The sequence below is a fragment of the Lygodium microphyllum genome, chromosome 16, assembly GCF_053477565.2.
Source record: "Lygodium microphyllum isolate KBCC chromosome 16, Lygodium_microphyllum_v1.1.10, whole genome shotgun sequence".
Lineage (NCBI taxonomy): Eukaryota > Viridiplantae > Streptophyta > Polypodiopsida > Schizaeales > Lygodiaceae > Lygodium > Lygodium microphyllum.
The window spans coordinates 148,548,789-148,556,288 of NC_141150.1; positions in this window are offsets into that span (position 1 = coordinate 148,548,789).

A 7,500-nucleotide genomic window follows, 5' to 3' on the forward strand; every position below is an offset into this window, starting at 1 on the left:
CCACACCACACCACACCACCCCTCCCCCCCCCCAAAAATTCGCCCCCCCCCCCCTCAATACACACCTCCCCACCCTTCCCCCCCCCCCCTCAACACACACCACACCACACCACACCACACCACCCCTCCCCTTCCCCCCCTCCAAATTTCGCCCCCCCCTCAACACACCCCACCCCACCCCTCCCCCCCCCTCCAAATTTCGCCCCTTCTCCCCCCCAAAAATTCGCCCCCCCCCTCAACACACACCACACCACACCACCCCTCCCCCCCCCTCAAAAATTCCCCCCCCCCTCAACACACAAAACACCACCCCTCCCCCCCCCCTCCAAATTTTGCCCCCCCCCCAAAAAATTGGCCCCCCCCTCAACACACACCACACCACACCACCCCTCCCCCCCCTCCAAAATTCGCCCCTCACCCCCCTCAACACACACCACCCCACACCTCCCCTCCCCCCCCCAAAAATTCCCCCCCCCCCCCCCCCCCCAAAAATTCCCCCCCCCCCCCCCCCCCAACACACACCACCACATCCCCCCCCCCTCAACACACACCACACCACCCCTCCCCCCCCCTCAAAAATCCCCCCCCCCCCCCTCAACACACAAAACACCACCCCTCCCCCCCCCCCCTCAAAAATCCCCCCCCCCCCTCAAAAATCCCCCCCCCCCAACACACACCACACGACACCACCCCTCCCCCCCCCCCCTCCAAATTTTGCCCCCCCCCCTCCCCTCCCCCCCCCCCTCCAAATTTTGCCCCCCCCCCTCCCCTCCCCCCCCCCCCCTCCAAATTTTGCCCCCCCCCCCCCCCCAAAAATTCGCACCCCCCCCCTCAATACACACCTCCCCACCCCCCCCCTCAATACACACCTCCCCACCCCCCCCCTCAACAAACACCACACCACCCCTCCCCCCCCCTCAAAAATCCCCCCCCCCCTCAACACACACCACACCACACCACCCCTCCCCCCCCCCCCAAAAATTCCCCCCCCCCCCTCAACACACACCACCCCACCCCCCCCCTCAAAAATTCCCCGCCCCCCCCTCAACACACACCACACCACCCCACCCCCCCCCTCAAAAATCCCCTCCCCCCTCAACACACACCACACCACACCACCCCTCCCCCCCCCCCCCTCAACACACACCACACCACACCACCCCTCCCCCCCCCCCTCCAAATTTTGCCCCCCCCCCCCCCCTCAACACACACCACACCACACCACCCCTCCCCCCCCCCCTCAAAAATCCCCCCCCCCCCAACACACACCACACCACCCCTCCCCTTCCCCCCCTCGAAATTTCGCCCCCCACTCAACACACACCACCCCACCCCTCCCCCCCCGCCCCCAAAAAATTCGCCCCCCCCCCAACACACACCACCCCACCCCCCCCCCCCCAACACACACCACACAACCCTTCCCCCCCCCCTCAAAAATTCCCCGCCCCCCCCTCAACACACACCACACCACCCCTCCCCCCCCCCCCTCAAAAATCCCCCCCCCCCCTCAACACACACCACACCACACCACCCCTCCCCCCCCCCCTCCAAATTTTGCCCCCCCCCCCCCCCCCCAAAAAAAAATTGGGCCCCCCTCTCAACACACACCACACCACACCACCCCTCCCCCCCCCTCCAAAATTCGCCCCCCCCCCCCCCCCCTTCAACACACACCACCCCACCCCCCCCCTCAACACACACCACACCACCCCTCCCCCCCCCCCTCAACACACACCACACCACCCCTCCCCTTCCCCCCCTCGAAATTTCGCCCCCCCCTCAACACACACCACCCCACCCCTCGCCCCCCCGCCCCAAAAATTCGCCCCCCCTCCAAATTTTGCCCCTTCCCCCCCCCAAAAATTCGCCTCCCCCCTCAACACACACCACACCACACCACCGCTCCCCCCCCCTCCAAAATTCGCCCCCCCCCCCCCCCAAAAATTTCCCACCCCTCCCCCCTCAACACACACCACCCCACCCCCCCCCCCCAACACACACCACACCACCCCTCCCCCCCCCTCAACACACACCACCCCACCCCTCCCCCCCCCCCCCCGCCCCCAAAAAATTCGCCCCCCCCCCCCCCAACACACACCACTCCACCCCCCCCCCCCCCCAAAAAAATTCGGCCACCCCCCTCAACACACACCACACCACACCACACCACCCCTCCCCCCCCCCAAAAATTCGCCCCCCCCCCCTCAATACACACCTCCCCACCCTTCCCCCCCCCCCCTCAACACACACCACACCACACCACACCACCCCTCCCCTTCCCCCCCTCCAAATTTCGCCCCCCCCTCAACACACACCACCCCACCCCTCCCCCCCCCCCTCCAAATTTCGCCCCTTCTCCCCCCCAAAAATTCGACCCCCCCCTCAACACACACCACACCACACCACCCATCCCCCCCCCCCACCCCCCTCAACACACACCACCCCACCCCCCCCCCCAACACACACCACACCACCCCTCCCCCCCCCCTCAAAAATTCCCCCCCCCCCCCCCCCTCAACACACAAAACACCACCCCTCCCCCCCCCCCTCCAAATTTTGCCCCCCCCCCCAAAAAATTGGCCCCCCCCTCAACACACACCACACCACACCACCCCTCCCCCCCCTCCAAAATTCGCCCCTCACCCCCCTCAACACACACCACCCCACACCTCCCCTCCCCCCCCCCAAAAATTCCCCCCCCCCCCCCCCCAAAATTTCCCCCCCCCCCCCCCCAACACACACCACCACATCCCCCCCCCCTCAACACACACCACACCACCCCTCCCCCCCCCTCAAAAATCCCCCCCCCCCCCCCCCTCAACACACAAAACACCACCCCTCCCCCCCCCCCCTCAAAAATCCCCCCCCCCCAACACACACCACCCCTCCCCCCCCCCCCTCCAAATTTTGCCCCCCCCCTCCCCTCCCCCCCCCCCTCCAAATTTTGCCCCCCCCCCCCCCCCCCCCCAAAAATTCGCACCCCTCCCCCTCAATACACACCTCCCCACCCCCCCCTCAACAAACACCACACCACCCCTCCCCCCCCCTCAAAAATCCCCCCCCCCCTCAATACACACCACACCACACCACCCCTCCCCCCCCCCCCCCAAAAATTCCCCCCCCCCCCCCCTCAACACACACCACCCCACCCCCCCCCCCCCCTAAAAAATCCCCTCCCCCCTCAACACACACCACACCACACCACCCCTCCCCCCCCTCCCCCCTCAACACACACCACACCACACCACCCCTCCCCCCCCGCCCTCCAAATTTTGCCCCCCCCCCCCCCCCCTCAACACACACCACACCACCCCTCCCCCCCCCCCCTCAAAAATCCCCCCCCCCCCAACACACACCACACCACCCCTCCCCTTCCCCCCCTCGAAATTTCGCCCCCCCCTCAACACACACCACCCCACCCCTCCCCCCCCGCCCCAAAAATTCACCCCCCCTCCAAATTTTGCCCCTTCCCCCCCCCAAAAATTCGCCCCCCCCCTCAACACACACCACACCACACCACCGCTCCCCCCCCCCCTCCAAAATTCGCCCCCCCCCCCCCAAAATTTCCCACCCCTTCCCCCTCAACACACACCACCCCACCCCCCCCCCCCCCCCAACACACACCACACCACCCCTCCCCCCCCCTCAACACACACCACACCACCCCTCCCCTTCCCCCCCACCAAATTCCGCCCCCCCCTCAACACACACCACCCCACCCCTCCCCCCCCCCCCCCCCCCCCCCCCCCGCCCCCAAAAAAATCGCCCCCCCCCCCCAACACACACCACCCCACCCCCCCCCCCCCCCAAAAAAATTCGGCCACCCCCCTCAACACACACCACACCACACCACACCACCCCTCCCCTTCCCCCCCTCCAAATTTCGCCTTCCCCTCAACACACACCACCCCACCCCTCCCCCCCCCCAAAAAATTCGCCCCCCCGTCCAAATTTCGCCCCTTCCCCCCCCCAAAAATTCGCCCCCCCCCTTCAACACACACCACGCCATACCACCCCTCCCCACCCCCGCCCCCCCCTCAACACACACCACCCCACACCACCCCTCCCCCCCCCCCCCTCAACACACACCACACCACCCCTCTCCGCCCCTCAAGAATCCCCCCCCCCCCCCCTCAACACACACCACTCCACCCCTCCCCTTCCCCCCCTTCAAATTTCGCTCCCCCCCTCAACACACACCACCCCACCCCTCCCCCGCCCCTGCCCCCAAAAAATTCGCCCCCCCCCCCCCAACACACACCACCCCACCCCCCCTCAACACACAAAACACCACCCCTCCCCCCCCCCCCTCCACGTGGCGTCATGGAGGGCGTCATGGAGGGTGGGTGGGTGTGTTAAGGGGAGGGGAGCACGTCGCGTCGTGTCAGGCCATGGGGCGCGGGGGGGGGGGGGGGGGGGGGGCATTGCGTTGGGTGGGTGTGTGTGTTAAGGGGAGGGTGGCACATCGCATCGTGTCGTGTCATGGGGGGGGGGGGAGGGGGGGGATGCGCGTCGCATCGTGTCATGTCATCGGGGGGGGGGGGGGGGGGGGTGCGTCGCATCATGTCGTGTCGTGGGTGGGGGGGCTGGGGTGGGGATGTCATGGGGGGGGGGGGGCGCGGCACGTCGCGACATGGTGTGGTGTGTGTTGAGGGGGGAAGGGGGGGGCGCGTCGTGTCGTGTCGTGTCATGGCGGGGCGCGTCGCGTCGCATCGTGTCATGGGGGCTGGGGGGGATGTCATGGGGGGGCCGAATTTTTGAGGGGGGGGAGGGGGGGGGGTGGTGTGTGTTGAGGGGGGAGGCGAATTTTTGAGGGGGGGACGTCATGGGGGGGGCGCATCGCGTCGTGTCGTGTCATGGGGGATGGGGGGATGTCATGGGGGGGGGAGGGGGGTTGTCATGTTATGTTGGGGAGGGGGCGCGTCGCGTCATGTCGGGGCATGGTGGGGGGGAGGGGGCATCGCGACACCCCGCGTCACCCCCCACGACACGGCACACCCCCCCACCCCACCCCACCGCACCCCCCTACGACGCGGCGCCTTCCCCCCACCCCACCTCGAAAAACCCCGCTCCATCCACAGCACCCCACCACTCCTCCAAAAACCAGGCTCGACCCACCGTGCCCCGCCTCACTCCCCCACGACACGGCGCACCCTCCACCCCACCGCACCCCCCCACGATGCCCCCCGCACCCCACCTCCAGAAACCCCGCTCCCTCCACACCACCCCACCACGCCTCCGAAAACCACGCTCGACCCACCCCACCTCGCGTGAGCCCCCCCACGACACGGCACACCCCCCACACCCCACCGCACCCCCCCACGACACGGCGCACCCCCCCACCCCCCCTCACCCCACGTCGAAAAACCCCGCTCGACCCACCCAACCCCGCGTCACTCCCCCATGACACGGCACACCCCCCCACCCCACCGCACCCCCCACGACGCCCCCCCCCCCCCCGCACCCCACCTCGAAAAACCCCGCTCCCTCCACGCCACACCACAAATGCCTCCGAAAACCCCGCTCGACCCACCCCACCCCGCGTCACCCCCCCACGACATGGCGCACCCCCCACCCCACCGCACCCCCCATCGACGCCGCCCCGCACCCCACCTCGAAAAACCCCGCTCCCTCCATACCACCCCACCACGCCTCCGAAAACCCCGCTCGACCCACCCCACCTCGCGTCAGTCCCCCACGACACGGCACACCCCCCACACCCCACCTCCGAAAACCCCGCTCCACCCACCCCACCTCGCGTCAGCCCCCCACGACACGGCACACCCCCCACACCCCACCGCACCCCCCCACGACGCGGCGCATATCCCCCCCCCCCCCGCACCCCACCTCGAAAAACCCCACTCGACCCACCCAACCCCGCGTCACTCCCCCAGGACACGGCGCACCCCCCCACGACGCGGCGCATATCCCCCCCCCCCCCCCCCCCCCGCACCCCACCTCGAAAAACCCCGCTCGACCCACCCCACCCCGCGTCACCCCCCCACGACACGGCGCACCCCCCCACCCCACCGCACCCCCCCACGACGCCCCCCCCGCACCCCACCTCGAAAAACCCCGCTCCCTCCACGCCACACCACCACGCCTCCGAAAACCCCGCTCGACCCACCCCACCCCGCGTCTCCCCCCCACGACACGGCGCACCCCCCCACCCCACCGCACCCCCCCACGACGCCCCCCCGCACCCCACCTCGAAAAACCGCGCTCCCTCCACAGCACCCCACCTCTCCTCCAAAAACCCCGCTCGACCACCCCCACCCCGCGTCACCCCCCACGACGCCCCCCCGCACCCCCCCTCGAAAAACCCCGCTCCCTCCACAGCACCCCACCACGCCTCCGAAAACCCCGCTCGACCCACCCCACCCCGCGTCACTCCCCCATGACACGGCGCACCCCCCCACCCCACCGCACCCCCCCACGACGCCCCCCCGCACCCCACCTCGAAAAACCGCGCTCCCTCCACAGCACCCCACCTCTCCTCCCAAAACCCCGCTCGACCACCCCCACCCCGCGTCACCCCCCACGACGCCCCCCCGCACCCCACCTCGAAAAACCCCGCTCCCTCCACAGCACCCCACCTCTCCTCCAAAAACCCCGCTTGACCACCCCAACCCCGCGTCACTCCCCCATGACACGGCGCACCCCCCCACCCCACCGCACCCCCCCACGACGCCCCCCCGCACCCCACCTCGAAAAACCGCGCTCCCTCCACAGCACCCCACCTCTCCTCCCAAAACCCCGCTCGACCACCCCCACCCCGCGTCACCCCCCACGACGCCCCCCCGCACCCCACCTCGAAAAACCCCGCTCCCTCCACAGCACCCCACCTCTCCTCCAAAAACCCCGCTTGACCACCCCAACCCCGCGTCACTCCCCCATGACACGGCGCACCCCCCCACGACGCCCCCCCCCGCACCCCACCTCGAAAAACCCCGCTCCCTCCACACCACCCCGCCACGCCTCCAAAAAACCGCGCTCGACCCACCCCACCCCGCGTCACGGCGCACCCCCCACCCCACCGCACCCCCCCACGACGCCCCCCCCCACCCCACCTCGAAAAACCGCGCTCCATCCACAGCACCCCACCTCTCCTCCAAAAACCCCGCTCGACCCACCCCACCCCGCGTCACCCCCCCACGACACGGCGCACCCCCCCACCCCACCGCACCCCCCCACGACGCCCCCCCGCACCCCACCTCGAAAAACCCCGCTGCCTCCACGCCACACCACCACGCCTCCGAAACCCCGCTCGACCCGCGTCACCCCCCCACGACACGGCGCACCCCCCCACGACGCCCCCCCGCACCCCACCTCGAAAAACCCCGCTCCCTCCACAGCACCCCGCCACGCCTCCGAAAACCCCGCTCGACCCACCCCACCCCGCGTCACCCGCCACGACACGGCGCACCCCCCCACAACGCCCCCCCCCCCCCCCCCCCCCGCACCCACCTCGAAAAACCCCGCTCCCTCCACGCCTCCGAA